Raw genomic sequence first — 24,183 nt, forward strand, 5'->3', positions numbered from 1 at the left:
ATGGCCGTTGACATGCCAGGTGAAAATACCAAAAAAATCAGCTCTTCGGTGTGGAGGTATTTCACCAGAAATGCGGACAACAGGTGTCAAGCCGTGTGTTCCCTTTGTCAAGCTGTAATAAGTAGGGGTAAGGACGTTAACCACCTCGGAACATCCTCCCTTATACGTCACCTGCAGCGCATTCATAATAAGTCAGTGACAAGTTCAAAAACTTTGGGTGACAGCGGAAGCAGTCCACTGACCAGTAAATCCCTTCCTCTTGTAACCAAGCTCACGCAAACCACCCCACCAACTCCCTCAGTGTCAATTTCCTCCTTCCCCAGGAATGCCAATAGTCCTGCAGGCCATGTCACTGGCAAGTCTGACGAGTCCTCTCCTGCCTGTGATTCCTCCGATGCATCCTTGCGTGTAACGCCTACTGCTGCTGGCGCTGCTGTTGTTGCCGCTGGGAGTCGATGGTCATCCCAGAGGGGAAGTCGTAAGCCCACTTGTACTACTTCCAGTAAGCAATTGACTGTTCAACAGTCCTTTGCGAGGAAGATGAAATATCACAGCAGTCATCCTACTGCAAAGCGGATAACTGAGTCCTTGACAACTATGTTGGTGTTAGACGTGCGTCCGGTATCCGCCGTTAGTTCACAGGGAACTAGACAATTTATTGAGGCAGTGTGCCCCCGTTACCAAATACCATCTAGGTTCCACTTCTCTAGGCAGGCGATACCGAGAATGTACACGGACGTCAGAAAAAGACTCACCAGTCTCCTAAAAAATGCAGTTGTACCCAATGTCCACTTAACCACGGACATGTGGACAAGTGGAGCAGGGCAGGGTCAGGACTATATGACTGTGACAGCCCACTGGGTAGATGTATGGACTCCCGCCGCAAGAACAGCAGCGGCGGCACCAGTAGCAGCATCTCGCAAACGCCAACTCTTTCCTAGGCAGGCTACGCTTTGTATCACCGCTTTCCAGAATACGCACACAGCTGAAAACCTCTTACGGCAACTGAGGAAGATCATCGCGGAATGGCTTACCCCAATTGGACTCTCCTGTGGATTTGTGGCATCGGACAACGCCAGCAATATTGTGTGTGCATTAAATATGGGCAAATTCCAGCACGTCCCATGTTTTGCACATACCTTGAATTTGGTGGTGCAGAATTTTTTAAAAAACGACAGGGGCGTGCAAGAGATGCTGTCGGTGGCCAGAAAAATTGCGGGACACTTTCGGCGTACAGGCACCACGTACAGAAGACTGGAGCACCACCAAAAACTACTGAACCTGCCCTGCCATCATCTGAAGCAAGAAGTGGTAACGAGGTGGAATTCAACCCTCTATATGCTTCAGAGGTTGGAGGAGCAGCAAAAGGCCATTCAAGCCTATACAATTGAGCACGATATAGGAGATGGAATGCACCTGTCTCAAGTGCAGTGGAGAATGATTTCAACGTTGTGCAAGGTTCTGATGCCCTTTGAACTTGCCACACGTGAAGTCAGTTCAGACACTGCCAGCCTGAGTCAGGTCATTCCCCTCATCAGGCTTTTGCAGAAGAAGCTGGAGGCATTGAAGAAGGAGCTAACACGGAGCGATTCCGCTAGGCATGTGGGACTTGTGGATGCAGCCCTTAATTCGCTTAACAAGGATTCACGGGTGGTCAATCTGTTGAAATCAGAGCACTACATTTTGGCCACCGTGCTCGATCCTAGATTTAAAGCCTACCTTGGATCTCTCTTTCCGGCAGACACAGGTCTGCTGGGGTTGAAAGACCTGCTGGTGACAAAATTGTCAAGTCAAGCGGAACGCGACCTGTCAACATCTCCTCCTTCACATTCTCCCGCAACTGGGGGTGCGAGGAAAAGGCTCAGAATTCCGAGCCCACCCGCTGGCGGTGATGCAGGGCAGTCTGGAGCGACTGCTGATGCTGACATCTGGTCCGGACTGAAGGACCTGACAACGATTACGGACATGTCGTCTACTGTCACTGCATATGATTCTCTCAACATTGATAGAATGGTGGAGGATTATATGAGTGACCGCATCCAAGTAGGCACGTCACACAGTCCGTACTTATACTGGCAGGAAAAAGAGGCAATTTGGAGGCCCTTGCACAAACTGGCTTTATTCTACCTAAGTTGCCCTCCCACAAGTGTGTACTCCGAAAGAGTGTTTAGTGCCGCCGCTCACCTTGTCAGCAATCGGCGTACGAGGTTACATCCAGAAAATGTGGAGAAGATGATGTTCATTAAAATGAATTATAATCAATTCCTCCGCGGAGACATTGACCAGCAGCAATTGCCTCCACAAAGTACACAGGGAGCTGAGATGGTGGATTCCAGTGGGGACGAATTGATAATCTGTGAGGAGGGGGATGTACACGGTGATATATCGGAGGGTGAAGATGAGGTGGACATCTTGCCTCTGTAGAGCCAGTTTGTGCAAGGAGAGATTAATTGCTTCTTTTTTGGGGGGGGTCCAAACCAACCCGTCATATCAGTCACAGTCGTGTGGCAGACCCTGTCACTGAAATGATGGGTTGGTTAAAGTGTGCATGTCCTGTTTTGTTTATACAACATAAGGGTGGGTGGGAGGGCCCAAGGATAATTCCATCTTGCACCTCTTTTTTCTTTTCTTTTTCTTTGCATCATGTGCTGATTGGGGAGGGTTTTTTGGAAGGGACATCCTGCGTGACACTGCAGTGCCACTCCTAGATGGGCCCGGTGTTTGTGTCGGCCACTAGGGTCGCTTATCTTTCTCACACAGTCAGCTACCTCATTGCGCCTCTTTTTTTCTTTGCGTCATGTGCTGTTTGGGGAGGGTTTTTTGGAAGGGACATCCTGCGTGACACTGCAGTGCCACTCCTAGATGGGCCCGGTGTTTGTGTCGGCCACTAGGGTCGCTTATCTTACTCACACAGCGACCTCGGTGCAAATTTTAGGACTAAAAATAATATTGTGAGGTGTGATGTGTTCAGAATAGGCTGAAAATGAGTGTAAATTATGTTTTTTGAGGTTAATAATACTTTGGGATCAAAATTACCCCCAAATTCTATGATTTAAGCTGTTTTTTAGGGTTTTTTGAAAAAAACACCCGAATCCAAAACACACCCGAATCCGACAAAAAAAATTCGGTGAGGTTTTGCCAAAACGCGGTCGAACCCAAAACACGGCCGCGGAACCGAACCCAAAACCAAAACACAAAACCCGAAAAATTTCAGGCGCTCATCTCTAATCATAATACTCTAGAAAGTATTCAAGCATTCAGCACAAGCTCCGATTTGGCTGATTTTTTACTTTATGATGCTGAAAACAGAAAGCATTAACTTTCTATTGATGTGTGTTTTACTTGTGTAATTGAACATATGCAAAATATACTTCTTTGTAACTAGTCCTCATTTATAATGTAATCAAACCTATGTTTTTTTAAACCAATAATCATTTACACAGTAATCTGATTTTATAATGATTGAAGAGAGCTTCGTGGAATTCATATCTACAAACCTTCTGCTGCTACATTTATGTCCATGGGAACTATCCTAATTAGATCCTTCCCTTGGATATTATTTTCTTGCTGGGAATTTCTGTCACACTACTGATTTGCCAGACAACAATCAAGCAGATGTCCCTTGCTATTTGTAACTCTGGAATCATAAGATTTTCCTTTCACATATGGGCCCTACACACTGGGCGATACCAGTGAAAGATATGAACGATCTTGTACATTAATGAATGAGATACCGTTCATATCTTTCAGTGTGTAGGCACCAGCGATGAACGATGCGCGGTCCCGCGCTCGTTCATCACTGGTGCCTGCTTATTTAGCATGTAGTGCTATGGAGCCGGGTGACAGGGGGAGTGAAGAAACTTGCTTTAGTGCATTATTGCAGAACTAACTACAGGTTGAGTATCCCTTATCCAAAATGCTTGGGACCAGAAGTATTTTGGATATCGGATTTTTCCGTATTTTGGAATAATTGCATACCATAATGAGATACCATGGCGATGGGACATAAGTCTAAGCACAGAATGCATTTATGTTTCATATACACCTTATACCAGCGGTGCAAGTATGCGGGTACGCTCAGGTACGGAGTTCCCTTAAGAATTTGGCAGTGGGTACACAGTACCACCTGCCACACACTTTGCCATTACCACAATTATGTGCCACAAAGCAACAAGACCTTGGTGCTTGGCAGCATGACAGCTCCTCCCACTTTGTCAGGGTTACTGAGAGTGCGACAGTCACTGTATTTTCCTGTTATAATGGAGGCATTACTATATATTGTTATTAGATTGTGGGCATTACTATATATTCTATACTATATATTCCTATTATACTGGAGGTATCCTTATATATTTTTAGTCTTGCCTCCAGAAAAAAAAAAAAGGGGGCTGTCGTGTGGCCACGCCACTAGTGTCATGTAGCCACTCCACCTAGCAGCATGTGGCCACGCCTCCTCACAACACATGACCATGCCCATTTTTCCAGCACTCCTTACCACTAAGAAAATATTTCTACTTGCGCCACTGCCTTATACACACAGCCTAAAGGTCATTTTAGCCAATATTTTAATATCTTTGTGCATTAAACAAAGTGTGTCTACATTCACACAATTACATAGTAACATAGTAACATAGTATCTGAGGTTGAAAAAAGACAATTGTCCATCGAGTTCAACCTATTTGTGGTGTCCTATGCATGATGATTTGACTAAAATTTCTGACTGATGCTGCTGTCAGCCATTGCATTTAATCCCTATTTATAGTAACTATAATGCATGACTATGCACCATACCCCTGGATATCTTTTTCCAATAGGAATTTATCTAACCCATTCTTAAAGGTGTTGACAGATTCCGCCATTACAACTCCCTCGGGCAGGGAATTCCAAACACGTATTGTCCTTACCGTGAAAAAGCCTTTACGCCGTATTGTGCGGAATCTCCTCTCCTCTAACCTGAGCGAGTGTCCACGAGTCCTCTGTGTTGATCTAACCAAAAACAAGTCCCGCGCAAGCTCTGTGTATTGTCCCTTTATATATTTGTAGATGTTGATCATATCCCCTCTTAGTCTCCGCTTTTCCAATGTAAACATGCCTAGTCTTTCAAGCCTTTCCTTGTATTCCATCGTCTCCATGCCCTTAATTAGTTTGGTCGCCCTCCTCTGTACCTTTTCAAGCTCCAGGATATCCTTTTTGTAGTACGGTGCCCAGAACTGTACACAGTATTCAAGGTGTGGCCTCACTAGTGATTTATATAACGGGAGTATAATACTCTCGTCCCTAGCATCAATACCCCGTTTTATGCATGCTAATATCTTATTAGCCTTCTTTGCTGCAGTCCTACTTTGGATACTACTTCTTAGCTTGCTATCTATGAGGACACCTAAGTCCTTTTCCAGTACAGAATCCCCTAATTTTACCCCATTTAGTAGGTAGGTGTAATTTTTGTTCTTGTTACCACAGTGCATTACCTTACACTTGTCTGTGTTGAAGCGCATTCTCCATTTGGCTGCCCATGCTTCTAATTTAACTAAGTCGTTCTGAAGAGACTCAGCATCCTCCTCTGTATTTATAGCCTTACACAATTTGGTATCATCTGCAAAAATTGACACCATGTTCTCTAGACCTTCTGTTAGGTCGTTAATGAAAATATTGAACAATTCATTTATGTTTTATGTACACCTTATACACACAGCCTGAAGGTCATGTAATACAATATTTTTAATAACTTTGTGTATTAAACAACGTTTCTGTACATTGAGCATCAGAAAACAAAGATTTCACTATCTCACTCTCATTCAAAAAATTCCGTATTTCGGAGTATTCCATATTTCGGAATATTTGGATATGGGATACTCAACATGTATATGGCTAAGCACTGTTTTATAGCTTATTTCAGAATGCTGAACATTATCATTAATATTAAAGTAATCAGAATTGGATAAAGCTTGAGCTGTACAGATAGAGTAATGGTTATCATTACTGCCTCTCAGCACTGAGGTCATGGGTTCGATTCCCACCATGGCCCTAACTGTGTGTCATTTGTATATTATTCCTGTGCTTGCATGGGTTTCCTTTGTGTACTCTGGTTTCTGCCCACAAAAAACATACTGGTAGGTTGATTGGCTCCCAACAAAAAATAACCGTTAGTGTGAATGCGTGTGCATGTACATGTTGTAGGGAAAATAAGCTCCACTGGAGCAGGGGCTGATGTGAATGGAAAAATATTGGGCCTAATTCTGACCTGATCGCAGCAGCAAAATTGTTCTCTAATGAGCAAACCCATGTGCACTGCAGGTGGGGCAGATATAACATGTGCAGGGAGAGTTAGATTTGGGTGGGGTATTTTGTTTCTGTGCAGGGTAAATACTGTCTGCTTTATTTTTACACTGCAATTTAGATTTCAGTTTGAACACGCCCCCCCCCCCCAAATCTAAATCTCTCTGCACATGTTATATTTGTCTTCCCTGCAGTACATATGGTTTTGCCCATTAGAGAAGAATTTTGCTGCTGCAATCAGGTCTGACTTAGGTACCTTCTCTGTAAAGTGCTGCGGAATATGTGTGCGCTACATAAATAACTGGTAATAAATAATAATAAACTTAAGAACTCACCCAACAGTATGAGTAATTAAAGCAGTTTAACTGAGACTTCTGTGTTTGTATGCATACATACTGTACACCAGCTCGAGAACAATAACGGAGTGCTAGTCAAACTGTTCTAATACTTTAATATGAAGCCAAATAAAATAATTGCTTTGCCATTTAAATTAAAGCACACATCACCAAGTCCTATAGAGTAAAAAAAGTGTCTTAGTTTTTTAGTATTTTATCAAGTGTCTTGTGCTATGATTTCTGACAGGCAAGCTTGCCCCAGTCTGTACAGCAGTAAAGTATGAAGCATTGCATTGTATAGCATGGGAGCAAGCAGGTAGTGCCTGAAAACTCAACTAGTAACTTAAAGGTTGATCATTTACAGAGGCGCTGCCATATAGACAAAATAAACATACAGTAAATTGAAGATGATTTGTCTATCCGATTTACCTGCTGGTAGTTTTTGTGAGCAGGTATTTTTTGTGAGTAAAATACATGGAGAGTTAAAAGCTCACGTAGAGTACAGTAATAGACATACAGTAACTATAAGAAGCCACTTTTTAAACAAGGTATAGCCAATTTGAGTATCTACAGTAGTAACTGTTGGATGACACCCTTATTTTAGTGATGTGCACCGGAAATTTTTCGGGTTTTGTGTTTTGGTTTTGGATTCAGTTCCGCGGCCATGTTTTGGATTCGGACGCATTTTGGCAAAACCTCCCTGAAATTTTTGTCGGATTCGGGTGTGTTTTGGATTCGGGTGGTTTTTTTTACAAAAAACCCTCAAAAACAGCTTAAATCATAGAATTTGGGGGTCATTTTGATCCCATAGTATTATTAACCTCAATAACCATAATTTCCACTCATTTCCAGTCTATTCTGAACACCTCACACCTCACAATATTATTTTTAGTCCTAAAATTTGCACCGAGGTCGCTGGATGACTAAGCTAAGCGACCCAAGTGGCCGACACAAACACCTGGCCTATGTAGGAGTGGCACTGCAGTGTCAGACAGGATGGCACTTCAAAAAAATAGTCCCCAAACTGCACATGATGCAAATAAGAAAAGAGGCGCAATGAGGTCGTTGTGTGACTTAGCTAAGCGACCCAAGTGGCCGACACAAACACCTGGCCCTTCAAGGAGTGGCACTGCAGTGTCAGACAGGATGGCAGATTTAAAAAATAGTCCCCAAACAGCACATGATGCAAAGAAATAAAGAGGTGCACCAAGGTCGCTGGATGGCTAAACTAAGCGACACAAGTGGCCGACACAAACACCTGGCCCATCTAGGATTGGCACTGCAGTGTCAGACAGGATGGCAGATTTAAAAAATAGTTCCCAAACAGCACATGATGCAAGAAAAAAAGAGGTGCACCAAGGTCGCTGGATGGCTAAGCTAAGCGACCCAAGTGGCCGACACAAACACCTGGCCATCTAGGAGTGGCACTGCAGTGTCAGACAGGATGGCAGATTTAAAAAATAATCCCCAAACAGCACATGATGTAAAGAAAAAAAGAGGCGCACCAAGGTCGCTGGATGGCTAAGCTAAGCGACCCAAGTGGCCGACACAAACACCTAGCCCATCTAGGAGTGGCACTGCAGTGTCAGACAGGATGGCAGTTTTAAAAAATAGTCCCCAAACAGCACATGATGCAAAGAAAAAAAGAGGTGCAATGAGGTAGCTGTATGACTAAGCTAAGCGACCCAAGTGGCCGAAACAAACACCTGGCCCATCTAGGAGTGGCACTGCAGTGTCAGACAGGATGGCACTTCCAAAAATAGTCCCCAAACAGCACATGATGCAAAGAAAAATGAAAGAAAAAAGAGGTGCAAAGGGAATTGTCCTTGGGCCCTCCCACCCACCCTTATGTTGTATAAACAGGACATGCACACTTTAACGAACCCATCATTTCAGTGACAGGGTCTGCCACACGACTGTGACTGAAATGACTGGTTGGTTTGGGCCCACACCAAAAAAGAAGCAATCAATCTCTCCTTGCACAAACTGGCTTTACAGAGGCAAGATGTCCACCTCCTCCTCATCGTCCGATTCCTCACCCCTTTCACTGTGTACATCCCCCTCCTCACAGATTATTAATTCGTCCCCACTGGAATCCACCTTCTCAGGACCCTGTGTACTTTCTGGAGGCAATTGCTGGTGAATGTCTCCACGGAGGAATTGATTATAATTCATTTTGATGAACATCATCTTCTCCACATTTTCTGGAAGTAACCAAGGTTGAGCGGCTGCACTAAACACTCTTTCGGAGTACACACTGGAGGGGGGGCAACTTAGGTAAAATAAAGCCAGTTTGTGCAAGGGCCTCCAAATTGCCTCTTTTTCCTGCCAGTATACGTACGGACTGTCTGATGTGCCTACTTGGATGCAGTCACTCATATAATCCTCCACCATTCTTTCAATGGTGACAGAATCATATGCAGTGACAGTAGACGACATGTCAGTAATCGTTGGCAGGTCCTTCAGTCCGGACCAGATGTCATCACTCGCTCCAGACTGCCCTGCATCACCGCCAGCGGGTGGGCTCGGAATTCTTAGCCTTTTCCTCGCACCCCCAGTTGCGGGAGAATGTGAAGGAGGAGCCGTTGACGGGTCACGTTCCGCTTGACTTGACAATTTTCTCACCAGCAGGTCTTTGAACCTCTGCAGACTTGTGTCTGCCGGAAAGAGAGATACAACGTAGGTTTTGAATCTAGGATCGAGCACGGTGGCCAAAATGTAGTGCTCTGATTTCAACAGATTGACCACCCGTGAATCCTGGTTAAGCGAATTAAGGGCTCCATCCACAAGTCCCACATGCCTAGCGGAATCGCACCGTCTTAGCTCCTCCTTCAATCTCTCCAGCTTCTTCTGCAAAAGCCTGATGAGGGGAATGACCTGACTCTGACTGGCAGTGTCTGAACTGACTTCACGTGTGGCAAGTTCAAAGGGTTGCAGAACCTTGCACAACGTTGAAATCATTCTCCACTGCGCTTGAGTCAGGTGCATTCCCCCTCCTTTGCCTATATCGTAGGTAGATGTATAGGCTTGAATGGCCTTTTGCTGCTCCTCCATCCTCTGAAGCATATAGAGGGTTGAATTCCACCTCGTTACCACCTCTTGCTTCAGATAATGGCAGTGCAGGTTCAGGAGTGTTTGCTGGTGCTCCAGTCTTCGGCATACGGTGGCTGAATGCCGAAAGTGGCCCGCAATTCTTCGGGCCAACGACAGCATCTCTTGCATGCCCCTGTCTTTTTTAAATAATTCTGCACCACCAAATTCAATGTATGTGCAAAACACGGGAATTTGCCCACATGTAATACACGCACAATATTGGTGGCATTGCCCGGTGTCACAAATCCCCAGGAGAGTCCAATTGGGGTAAGCCATTCTGCGATGATGTTCCTCAGTTTCCGTAAGAGGTTGTCAGCTGTGTGCATCTTATGGAAAGCGGTGATACAAAGTGTAGCCTGCCTAGGAACGAGATGGCGTTTTGCGAGATGCTGCTACTGGTGCCGCCGCTGCTGTTCTTGCTGCAGGAGGCAATACATCTACCCAGTGGGCTGTCACAGTCATATAGTCCTCAGTCTGCCCTGCTCCACTTGTTCGCATGTCCGTGGTTAAGTGGACATTGGGTACAACTGCATTTTTTAGGACACTGGTGACTCTTTTTCTGATGTCTGTGTACATTTTCGGTATTGCCTGCCTAGAGAAATGGAACCTAGATGGTATTTGGTACCGGGGACACAGTACCTCAATCAACAGTGGATACCAGAAACACATTTCTCACCACCCAGGCTGCCAAGGCCTGAGTTATCCCCTTTGCAGAAGGATGACTGCTGTGATATTACATCTCCTCGCAAAGGACTGTTGGACAGTCAATTGCTTACTGGAAGTAGTACAAGTGGTCTTCCGACTTCCCCTCTGGGATGACGATCGACTCCCAGCAGCAACAACAGCAGCGCCGGCAGCAGTAGGCGTAACACTCAAGGATGCATCGGAGGAATCCCAGGCAGGAGAGGACTCGTCAGACTTGACAGTGACATGGCCTGCAGGACTATTGGCTTTCCTGTCTAAGGAGTAAATTGACACTGAGGGAGTTGGTGGTGTGGTTTGCATGAGCTTGGTTACAAGAGGAAGGGATTTAGTGGTCAGTGGACTGCTTCCGCTGTCACCCAAAGTTTTTGAACTTGTCAATGACTTCTGATGAATGCGCTCCAGGTGACATATAAGGGAGGATGTTCCTAGGTGGTTAACGGCCTTACCCCTACTTATTACAGCTTGACAAAGGCAACACACGGCTTGACACCAGTTGTCCGCATTTCTGTTGAAATAATTCCACACCGAAGAGGTGATTTTTTTTGTATTTTGACCAGGCATGTCAATGGCCATATTTGTCCCACGGACAACAGGTGTCTCCCCGGGTGCCTGACTTAAACAAACCACCTCACCATCAGAATCCTCCTTGTCAATTTCCTCCTCAGCGCCAGCAACACCCATATCCTCATCCTGGTGTACTTCAACAGAGACAATTTCAATTTGACTATTAGAAACTGGACTGCGGGTGCTCCTTCCAGCACTTGCAGGGGGCGTGGAAATGGTGGAAGGCGCCACCTCTTCCCGTCCAGTGTTGGGAAGGTCAGGCATCGCAACCGACACAATTGGACTCTCCTTGGAGATTTCTGATTTAGAAGAATGCACAGTTCTTTGCTGTGCTTTTGCCAGCTTAAGTCTTTTCATTTTTCTAGCGAGAGGATGAGTGCTTCCATCCTCATGTGAAGCTGACCCACTAGACATGAGGAACAGAGGAACATGAGGGCCTCAGCCGTTCCTTGCCACTCCGTGTCGTAAATGGCATATTGGCAAGTTTACGCTTCTCCTCAGACGATTTTAATTTTGATTTTTGGGTCATTTTACTGAACTTTTGTTTTTTGGATTTTACATGCTCTCTATTATGACATTGGGCATCGGCCTTGGCAGACGACGTTGATGGCATTTCATCGTCTCGGCCATGACTAGTGGCAGCAGCTTCAGCATGAGGTGGAAGTGGATCTTCATCTTTCCCTATTTTACCCTCCACATTTTTGTTCTCCATTTTTTAATGTGTGGAATTATATGCCAGTAATATATTTATCAATCGCAATGGCCTACTAATATATATACTGAGCACAAAAACTTAAATGCACCACAGGTATGGATGGATAGTATACTTGATGACACAGAGGTAGGAAGAGCAGTGGACTACTGTACCGTACTGCTATATATTATATACTGGTGGTCAGCAAACTGTGCAAAACTGAAATGCACCACAGGTATGGATGGATAGTATACTTGACGACACAGAGGTAGGTAGAGCAGTGGCCTACTGTACCGTACTGCTATATATTATATATACTGGTGGTCAGCAAACTGTGCAAAACTGAAATGCACCACAGGTATGGATGGATAGTATACTTGACGACACAGAGGTAGGTAGAGCAGTAGCCTACTGTACCGTACTGCTATATATTATATATACTTGTGGCCAGCAAACTGTGCAAGACTGAAATACACCACAGGTATGGATGGATAGTATACTTGACGACACAGAGGTAGGTAGAGCAGTGGCCTACTGTACTGTACTGCTATATATTATATACTGGTGGTCAGCAAACTGTGCAAGACTGAAATGCACCACAGGTATGGATGGATAGTATACTTGACGACACAGAGGTAGGTAGAGCAGTGACCTACTGTACCGTACTGCTATTTATTATATACTGGTGGTCAGCAAACTGTGCAAGACTGAAATGCACCACAGGTATGGATGGATAGTATACTTGACGACACAGAGGTAGGTAGAGCAGTGGCCTACTGTACCGTACTGCTATATATTATATACTGGTGGTCAGCAAACTGTGCAAAACTGAAATGCACCACAGGTATGGATGGGATAGTATACTTGACGACACAGAGGTAGGTAGAGCAGTGGACTACTATACCGTACTGCTATATATATAGTTTTACTGGTGGTCAGCAAAATTTTGCACTGTCCTCCTACTATATACTACAATGCAGCACAGATATAGAGCGTTTTTCAGGCAGAGAACGTATAATACTGGTGGTCACTGGTCAGCAAAACTCTGCACTGTCCTCCTACTATATAATACTGCTGGTCCCCAGTCCCCACAATAAAGCAATTAGCACACTGAGCACAGATATTTGCAGCACACTGAGCACAGATATGGAGTGTTTTTCAGGCAGAGAACGTAGATATTTGCACTTGCAGCACACTGAGCACAGATATTTGCAGCACACTGAGCACAGATATTTGCAGCACACTGAGCACAGATATTTGCAGCACACTGAACATAGAAACTGAGAGGAAGCCAGCCACGTCCTCTCACGATCATCCCCAATGCACGAGTGAAAAATGGCGGCGATGCGCGGCTCCTTATATAGAATACGAATCTCGCGAGAATCCGACCGCGGGATGATGATGCTCAGGCGCGCTCGGGTTAACCGAGCAAGGCGGGAGGATCCGAGTCTGCTCGGACCCGTGCAAAAAAGTAAAGTTCGGGGGGGTTCGGATTCCGACGAACCGAACCTGCTCATCACTACCTTATTTACTCTCGGAATCCAGAAAAACATTCAGTGCATGTTTGCAGAGTCCTTGAAAAACATTGAGCTCATGTATTATACACCCAAATGAAACATGTACTTTTGAAACAGAAAGTATTGTATCCCTGAGTCATATAACTTATAGAAAAGAAACATAGGGCCTAATTCAGACCTGATCACAGTAGCAGCAAAAAAATTCTCTAATGGGCAAAACCATGTGCACTCCATGTGGGGCAGATATAACACGTGCAGAGAGAGTTCGATTTGAGTGGGGTGTGTTCAAACTGAAATCTAAATTGAAGTGTAAAAATAAAGCAGCCAGTATTTACCCTGAACAAAAACAATATAACCCACCCAAACCTAACTCTCTCTGCACATGTTATATCTGCCCCAACTGCACTGCACATGGTTTTGCCCATTAGAGAAAGATTTTGCTATTGCGATCAGGTCTGAATTAAGCCCATAGATATATAATGCAAAGATTAAAGCAGTTTAAAGCTGGTCAGAGCCTGGAGATGTTAAGGCAATGAAACAATTTCTGGGGTAAGGATTCATTTTATTAGGAGTTTTTCCAAAATAGTTCAACTTCTAATAATCTTTACTCTGAAAAATCACCTCTTTAGTTTAGACAGAGTGCAAATGTAATGCCCTCTGTTAACTCAAATAATCTTTGCAATAAGCTCAGGTGCTGTGCCAACCTGATAATCATTTGCCATTGGTTTTAGAAGGGGATGCTTAAGAAACCGCAGTTGGTACTATTCTGTTTCAAAGACATGGTTTAAGAAATGTTATAATCTTGAGCATATATTTCAAAGCCGCTGACTGTAGTTACACAGAACTGTTCAAATAGTGACTGAGAATTGTCATTTAAAGAATGAAGACATTTACTGAAAGGTACCATTAAGCCAGTGACGATCTTCACTGATCACCATAACTTGGATTGTATCAAATAAGCCAAACATTAATTGCTAGACAAACCAGATAGACCTTATGCTGTTCTTTAATCAATTAAATTTTATAGTAATTTTTGTAATTATTAATGTTATTTTGTATCAATCCTGTGTTTGAACAAATGAGCTACTGTATAGAGCAATCTCTCACCAACCTCACTGCCCAGAGCTTCTGAGTCAACACAGGTGACAGAAATGTTTTAAGAAGGGTATATTCTCATAAACCTCATTATGCTTTAGGACAAGTTATGCCTCATGGTGAAATATGAGAGACTGAAGTCTCTATAAGGACATTTGTCAGGAGCATCTCCATCATGACAGGATAATAAAAGACTGTACCCAACAAAGTGACAATTATCACAGACTCTCTGTCTCTAGGAGGTAATTAACAAGATTTGTATGATCCCAGGGAATCTAGGGGGGGGGTACCTCTTTTAGAAGAAAAAAGGGGTTCTGGGTACAACACAGAACAATTTACTTTGACTTGGGAAGGTGGGGTTGAAGTGGGAGTTGTGTAGCTATAAGAATCAGTGTTCCCCAAAAATCTGTGTTCATTTCATGGAAGGACACACCACGCTGACTTGGTCCATATAACTTCTTATGATTGAGATTTTAAATTTTACATGTCAGTGTGACATTGTCGTTTTTTTATTTTCCGTCCTAAAATTTACATTGAAAGCTTTTTGCAGAAAAATCTATATGTCTAATTGTTTAAACCTTTTTGTACTGTAAGCACTGAAATCTTTTTCTCTCCAAATAATGGCCCATATTTATCAAGCATTGGAGAGTGATAGATAGCACGGTGATTAAGTACCAACCCTTTAGCTCCTGTTATTTTTCAAACACAACCTGTATCATGGCAGTTAGGAGCGGTTTGGCTGGGACTTTATCACTGTGCAAGTTATCACTCTCCAAGGCTTGATAAATCTGGGCCTAAATCTCCTTTAATTTAGCCTGTCTTTGCTATTCTCATATGGACTTACACCCACTACATATAATTGTGTGAAATTATCAATGTAATAATGATAACTGTGTGTAGGTAGGCAGTGCTGTCACAATGGGGTATGGGGGATGTGGCCCCGCACCCGGGTGAACCTGCCAAAGGGGAGTCACCAAAGTGTCAGCTCCTGCTAATTGACAGGAGCCGGATGCTGCACTGTAACATTACGTGCAGTGCTCGGCTTCTGTCACTATGTAGAAGCTGGCACTGCAGTCTCCGGGGTCAGCCAGCATCTCCCGTAACCCCGTAGTGATGGAAACAAGGGTCAACAAGCATAGCCACGGCCCTGTGCAACAAAGCCATGCCCCTACTGACAGTGACCCGTGAAGCCACACCTTCTTTTTATAGAAGCCGCACCAGGTGTTACTCATGTAAGTGACACCTCTGTAGGTAGGAGCATAATGTCACATTTAGCAATATGTATTGTGATATTCCACAGTACAGTTAACATTCATGCCCCTTACTTCAGTAAGTTAATTGGTAAATATGGCACTAAGGTGCTTGAAGACACCGTCTGCAGGCTGAGATGAGATTCCAGTTGCTGGCATTGTTTGAGAGTGATTATGCATGCCCACCTACTGTACCTAACATGTCTGTGAACAACACAGGAATGTTAGCACTTATAGCAAGAAAAACACAATACTGCCTAATAGCGCCTGAGTAGAACAGAAAGATGGTATTACACTTCCCCTGTGCACAACCATAAAGGCACTGTGTATGTGCCTTTAAGATTAGAAAGATTAGAAAGGAGACCAATGTGATGCAGGCAGGGAACCAATGGCCATAGTCAGCTGTTCGGGGAGCAAGCGGTGAGAAGTGTGTAAAGGAAAGAGGGTCCTAACACATTTCGTCACCATCAATGTGACTTTTTCAAAGGTGAATACCTTTACCTACGTGGAGCGTGACGAAACGTATTAGGACCCTCTTTCCTTTACATACTTCTCCCCGAACAGCTGACTATGGCCATCGGTTCCCTGCTGCATCACATTGGTCTCCTTTGCCGGCTTGGAGACTGTGTACATCTGCAACGGGATGGCCGTTTGAGTGCAACAGCCACACCATCCTCTCCCCGCTAAGCCATTAGAGTGGGCACTGCAGGAATTCACAACCGAGGACGCTCAGTGTTCCCAGCCCACGGGAGAAGGTAAAGTGACTCCACACTATATGATACTGACAGACGGCTGTGGGGATTATTGCTACAAACTTGTGGCATAGAAACATTGTATCCACTCTGCATTGAGAGAGTTGAACTATTCACACTATCATCATTTAAACAGAAAGTACCATGGTTAAGCTACTATGATGATTTATCTACAGCCTAATTACCAATGTTGTTACAGCTGCTAGACTCACAGCAATATATTCCATCGGCTTGAGCATTTCAGGACAGCAATTCCTGGTGGATTTTTACCAACTCGGGAGGATACTGATGATATAATCTTATATACGGTGCTAGAGTGTTGCAAATTTATATATTTATATATTTCAATATTGTGGATCTTTTTGATGCTACTTTTAAATGTACTATACATACTAATAAACTCTTTTAGAAATTTCTGCTCTCCTCTCCTACAATTTATTCTGTATTTTTTCACTCCCATGAGCGCAGCCGTTTTTTCCTTTTATGTTAGCACTTATCATGAGATCTCAACTGACAGTCAATGCTATGTGTAACCTGCATTTGTACACATCCTGTGAAATTTGAATGATACATCCACTTATGACTTTCTGGCTTTTTTCTTGACTGCTCCCAAGACTGACTGTGTACTGAATGCCTTTCTACCTTTGCTTAAAATCCTTGTCCGTTCTATTACAGCTAACTGAGCCTTGGACTATGAATCTTTTGTGTCCTGACATTTCAAGACAGGTGACCAATATCTCTTAATCTCATATCAGTGTGACTGATTATCTCATGTTGCTGTATGTAAGAGTGTGTCCATACCATTGTGGTCCAGTTTGAGAAAAATTGTACATTTTCATTACATAGTTGCCTGTAACATCAATCCTCTAATTATACAGTTAATCTAAGCCTGTCAGCTCCATTTGTGGATTTATCATGTATTTCCTCTACTTTCTGAACATCATTTTAGGATTGATTATTTCCATTGGTGTCTTCCTCTCATTCAGAAGGAATATAACTTTTGTGCTGACTGCGCAGATTTTAACAATGTGATTTAGCTGCATATACACTTTACGGAAAACTCACATATTTTTCCAAAAAACAACAGCATAGAAAGTAGAAAAAATGTACAATTACACTTACACTGTTAATAATGAATACAGATGGTACTAATGAGGACTTTTTGCCTGATTGAATAAGAGAAATTCAATGGACTACAAAAGAAGAGAAGTAATAGTGCAAAAACACCAAAAACTGCAAATGATTTTTAATGGTCAGAATTTTGCACTCACAAAGGTAGATAATTTGAAGGCATATCACACAATGCTAATCCATGATTAAATACGATTTTTGGATACTCAAAGTGCCCATAAATAGAGAAGTCCTGGCGATGGTCCAGCCGTGGCTATTTTTCAAATCTACTGGAATCGGAGCAACCATCACCAGGACTTCTCTCTATCTATGAGAACTTTGAGTATCCGGAACTCTGTGGGACCTATGAGAGACTGACTGTCCGATGAGTATATGTGACTCCATTACTTCACACCTTGGTTTCATTACCGAAAGACCGATTGGATCCAAAAATCGTATCTAATCGTGGATTAGCATTGTATGATATGCCTTCAAATTATCTACCTTTGTGAGTGCAAAATTCTGACCATTAAAAATAATTTGCAGTTTTTGGTGTTTTTACATATGTCTTCCTTTCATTCACCTAGTGATGTTTGCCTTTTTTAGAGATGTAGTTCAGTTTTGTGGCTCAGTATTATCCTCATCATTAGGTATGTCTAACTGTATTTCTGTATTTATTCACCCGAGTTATCTACGGTATCTCAATGTTAGTTGGATTATCCAGGCAGGGGTGCCAAGGAGAGGAGAAGGAGAAAGGTATGAATTACTCACACTTCTCTGTCACACATCCATAATTCTAAACTTGCATGCCTTCCTTTGCATAAGCATCTATATACAAAGGCCACCACCCCCCCGCGCGCGTGCACCCACGCACACACACACACTCTGCGGTCTGTTCTGTATATTTCATACACTCTTTGTTCATCAAAAGATCATCTCAAAGCACCTGATGCTCTCTCTCATCTTCCTCTCTATTCTTTTTATCTAACAGGAGCAACTGCCACAATATCTACAGAGGAAAACTGTGTCTTTGGACTCATTTTAATTTTTTTCTTGCACTTAGCAAAGATAGAGATGTCTGTTATTCTAAATTATCTCAGATTGCTCACAAATGTGGAAGTACTATATATCAAATCAATTCAGCTACTATACTGTATGTGCCGTCAGTAATGGAACTTCATCCAATCAGGTATAATGTCCATGCTAGAACCCACCCCCAACTATCCCTCTTGATATTTTTTCTGCATGTATAGTATGCTAAGCCTACAGTACAGCCACACTCAATCCTGCCGAGTACTGTACATCAGCTAGGAGTTTCCGAGGGCAAAAAATTAAAAAGCTAAAATGAATGTAGAAGGGGTCATAAATGTATAGTAAGATTTACTAATTTCCTCATGCGGATTTTTAGTAGTATTCACAAACCTGTAAAACTGGGTGCAGATATATTTTCCTTGGGCAGTTCCAAGGGATGGGATGTGGGTGCATTTGCACAAGTAAATGAGCAATGCCAGTTCACATTCATGCATTTTGTAAATGAGCCATAAGTCTTTCATGACTCAAGGAAAGTGTTTTCATGAACAGGCTTAAAATCACTCCTAAATATGAATATAGTGCCTGTTTCAGAGAATGATGCAGTGAGCATTGCTATTGTGTCTTTGGATGCAGCAGCAATGTTCAAATGTTCTAATATAATGGAGGCATCTACAGGTAAAAGACGTCTTTTGCTTGCAGCGCTGTTCTGAGTGAAGTGTCCCAAGATGCAGAATCTGGTCACCATCAGAACCAACGGTCATTTACTGTGGTCACTTGGAGTCAACGCCTGAACTCCTTGGTCATGTCCAGAAAATCTGTGTCCAAAGACATAGAGCCTGGCCTCTGCACACCTGCAAATTAAGAGCGACGTGCCCCCATTTTGTAGAACACTCCCTATGACCACCCGCACTCCGCACCATAAATGCTGCAGCATATCAATCACGGTACCACTTAGGGGAGACCGTAAGTAATCACGCAGGACTCAGACCGCACATGCCATGTGCAAAACCACAAACATTGGAGATGCATGTATTTTGTACTAGATAAAAAAAGAAATAGCACAAACAAAACAACACATACAAAACATATTATTCAAAATTAAACAAATTAGTAAATATACATCTAACAAGATTAAAATAATTTACTAATTTGTGTGTCTAAGTTAGGAGATTCATAGGCGCTACTCTCTATTTAAAAAAAAAAAAAAAAAATATATATATATATATATATATATATGAAATAACTGTATTCTTAAGCTGAAGAAGTTTAGCTTTAAATTAGTTTTTCTATCTCCTATGTTACAATAATTACCTCTGATTGCATATATTTTACTCTTACTGCAAAGAAGACAATAAAAAGGATGCACATTTAACAAGCTGATTATATGTTGCAGTACTTTTGCATAAAAGAAAAAAAATTACTATATTCAAGTATTGTTAATGCTGTAAATAAACTGAAAGAGACACACAAATCACTAAAATGTATTCCCCACTGATAACAGTAGCTGAATGCTTAAATGCATACTATACTAAACTTGCTTGTGTCTAATATGATAATTTAAAATAATTTTTACATATTTTGAATGTAAAATATTACATAATTAATCTAGTTCAGTTACCAGGTAGCAAATTATATATATATAGAAGAAGAAGTATTATCAGACGAAACGCGTTGGTGACCTGTACCTACCTCATTCTAAGATAAGAAAAATGTTGTTCTTATTGTAGTGCATATATTCATTTAGTGCTTTTAGTTCAGTTGTGTATATATTGTTGTCCCTATTTTTTATGTGTCTCTTTTATGTTCATTTTTATGGTAATAAATAGCTTTTTCAGTATTTTAACTGGCAATTTTTATTTTATTGACACCTTGGTCGCTACTTATCCCTCATCCCCTCCTTTCTCCCATATATATATATATATATATATATATATATATATATATTTTTTTTTATATATACACTGCTCAAAAAAATAAAGGGAATGCTTAAACAACACAATGTAACTCCAAGTCAATTACACTTCTGTGAGATCAAACTGTCCACTTAGGAAGCAACACTGATTGACAATCAATTTAACATGCTGTTGTGCAAATAGAATAGACAACAGGGGGACATTATAGGCAATTAGCAAGACACCCACAATAAAGGAGTTGTTCTGCAGGTGGTGACCACAGACCACTTCTCAGCTCCTATGCTTCCTGGCTGATGTTTTGGTCACTTTTGAAAGCTGGCAGTGCTTTCACTCTAGTGGTAGCATGAGACAACCCACACAAGTGGCTCAGGTGGTGCAGCTCATCCAGGATGGCACACCAATGCGAGCTGTGGCAAGAAGGTTTGCTGTGTCTGTCAGCGTAGTGTCCAGAGCATGGAGGCACTACCAGGAGACAGGCCAGTACATCAGGAGACGTGGAGGAGGCCGTAGGAGGGCAACAACCCAGCAGCAGGACCGCTACCTCCGACTTTGTGCAAGGAGGAACAGGAGGAGCACTGCCAGAGCCCTGCAAAATGACCTCCAGCAAGCCACAAATGTGCATGTGTCTACTCAAACAATAAGAAACAGACTCCATGAGGGTGGTATGAGGGCCCAATGTCCACAGGTGGGGATTGTGCTTACAGCCCAACACCGTGCAGGACGTTTGGCATTTACCAGAGAACACTAAGATTGGCAAATTCGCCACTGGCGCCCTGTGCTCTTCACAGATGAAAGCAGGTTCTCACTGAGCACATGTGACAGACGTGACAGAGTCTGGAGATGCCAAGGAGAACGTTCTGCTGCCTGCAACATCCTCCAGCATGACCGGTTTGGCAGTAGGTCAGTAATGGTGTGGGGTGGCATTTCTTTGGGGGGCCGCACAGCCCTCCATGTGCTCGCCACAGGTAGCCTGACTGCCATTAGGTACCGAGATGAGATCCTCAGACTCCTTGTGAGACCATATGCTGGTGCGGTTGGCCCTGGGTTCCTCCTAATGCAAGACAATGCTAGACCTCATGTGGCTGCAGTTCCTGCAAGATGAAGGCATTGATGCTATGGACTGACCCGCCCATTCCCCAGACCTGAATCCAATTGAGCACATCTGGTACATTATGTCTCACTCCATCCACCAACGTCACGTTGCACCACAGACTGTCCAGGAGTTGGCGGATGCTTTAGTCCAGGTCTGGGAGGAGATCCCTCAGGAGACAATCCGCCACCTCATCAGGAGCATGCCCAGGCATTGTAGGGATGTCATACAGGCACATGGAGACCACACACACTACTGAGCCTCATTTTGACTTGTTTTAAGGACATTACATCAAAGTTGGATCAGCCTGTAGTGAGTTTTTCCACTTTAATTTTGAGTGTGACTCCAAATCCAGACCTCCATGGGTTAATACATTTGATTTCCATTGATAATTTGTGTGTGATTTTGTTGTCAGCACATTCAACTATGTAAAGAACAAAGTATTTAATAATAATATTTAATTCAATCAGATCTAGGATGTATTGTTTAAGTGTTCCCTTTATTTTTTTGAGCAGTATATATATATATATATATATATATATATTACTTTTTTATTCTAATTTTGCTAAGATAGGTTTTGTCTTCAGAGAAATAACTTACTCTCCAGTTTTCACTATTATTGTGTTCTGTGAAAAGGTTTAGCCAGACAAAGCATACATAAGGGGAGATGTATCAAAGCTTGGAGAGAGATAAAGTGGAGAAATGAAGTACCAACCAATAAGCTACTGTCATTTTACAGGCGGTGTTTGAAGAATAACAGGAACTTTCTCTCTCTCCACTTTATCTCACTGCAGCATTTGATACATATCCCCCTTAATCATTAGGCTGTATTGCAGCACCCGTTTCACTTGGAATTCCATTTAAGTAAATTGCAATAAAGCACTTTTTGAGCAGTAAAACCTCCTAATAATGAGTATTCCTCAATTTAAAGCTTTTGCACCGAATCTAGCAAGTTAGGGGTATAAGTAGTAGGTCTTGGAGAGGGGTGGTATTCATGTGACCGCCGGTCTGCTGACCGACAGTCACATGACCTCCTCCACCATCCCGCCGGCTCAGTATCCCGATGGTCGGCATGCCGACCAACAGGGACTATTTCCACTCGTGGGTGTCCACGACACCCATAGAGTGGGAATAGAACCAGTGGAGATCGCAGGTCGCCAACGAGCCTGCAGCGAGCCCGCAAGGGGCTTGCTGCACTCGCCCCTCCCTGCCGGGATCCCGGCGTCTGTATGCTGCCGGGATCCCGGCGTCGGTAAGCTGACCGGCGGTCAGGAGACTGCCGGCAGCCATACTACACCCCTTGGAGAGAGATAAAGCGGATGGAGATATAAGGCACAAATGTATTAAACCTTAAAAAGTGATAAAGTGGAGAGTGATAAAGAGTGATAACATACCAGTCAATCAGCTCCCTAACTGCCATGTTACAGGATGTGTTTGAAAAATTACAGTTAGGAGCTGATTTGTTGGTACTTAATCACTCTCCACTTTATCACTTCTCCAGGCTTAATACATCTGCCACAAAGTGCCAATCAATCAGTGGTGTAAATCAGATGCTTGTGCAGACAAAAAACATTGTTCCATTGTATCTGACCCAGAATCAGGCCCATATCATTGTTATCTTTTAGCCAAACCCTTTTTTTTTTTTTTACAAATGGCAAGCAACCTTCAACCAGTATTGAACCCCTTCTGACCCCAAAAAAATTACACCTCAGAACTGTCTAACCACAACACAATGACTAGCAAACACTTCCTAGGGTATCATGCGAAATATCCTTTTTTAGCATCCATGTAGTTTTTCACAGCAACGCAAAGGGGTATAATTCTAAAGTGGTGAAAAAATATACAAACTCCCCATGGCAAACCTTTCTTCTAGCCCTTGGTCTATGAGTGCAATGGTAATATTTTAATGCAAGTAGAAAAAACATCAAAGATTTACCTCCGCCCCCTTTACCCTTTAATGAAGTTCACTGGCTGTCTGAAAATACCTGCTGAACCGCCAGGTTCTATTTGGAGGGTACAAGATGCAATTGGTTTAGTGCCTTCATCCAAGCTGTTAGTACAGTTTTTCCAGGGGTGGCTTGGGATAACCTATCATGAAATGAAGCATGTAGGTTTTAATAATGAAATCATATACTACTGTAGTGTAATCACAGAATAAAGTATTTATTGCTCTGGTATCCCGAAAACATTACATCTTCACAGGATCTGAACATCAATAGTGTATGTACAATATATCACAGTCAACAAATTACACAAAATGAACATAGCAACAACATTCTTACATGCTAGCTATATATGACTAAACTCCCAGTAATGAGTAGTTAACCAATGAGAATGGTTCCCTGACTGATTGGGTTTTATAACTTCTAGGTAAAGTTGGCCAGCTGTTGCTCTTTGTTATAGGTTTTGACCCTTAGGAACTGGACCCTAAATCTATTATTTCAGCCTCTCCCACTGCCTAAGGCAGGCAATTCTCTTAATTGCAATATTAATGTCTCAACTTCTATAGTGACTCTTAAATCTGCATAAATTTAACACATTACCTCATGGACAATAATACATTGTTCTGATACAAAAGAATGTTAAGCCAATTATTATAACTTAAACAATGTCTCTTTTTATACTAAGCTCAGTTAACATCGGTCATTAGGGCACAATGTAATACTGTATCCAAAAGCTGATGATAATTGCAAAAATCCCTGGCATACTATAATATCCTCTTATAAAATATGCTGACACGGAAGGCATTAATTAGTT

The sequence above is a fragment of the Pseudophryne corroboree genome, chromosome 5 (genome assembly GCF_028390025.1).
Source record: "Pseudophryne corroboree isolate aPseCor3 chromosome 5, aPseCor3.hap2, whole genome shotgun sequence".
Lineage (NCBI taxonomy): Eukaryota > Metazoa > Chordata > Amphibia > Anura > Myobatrachidae > Pseudophryne > Pseudophryne corroboree.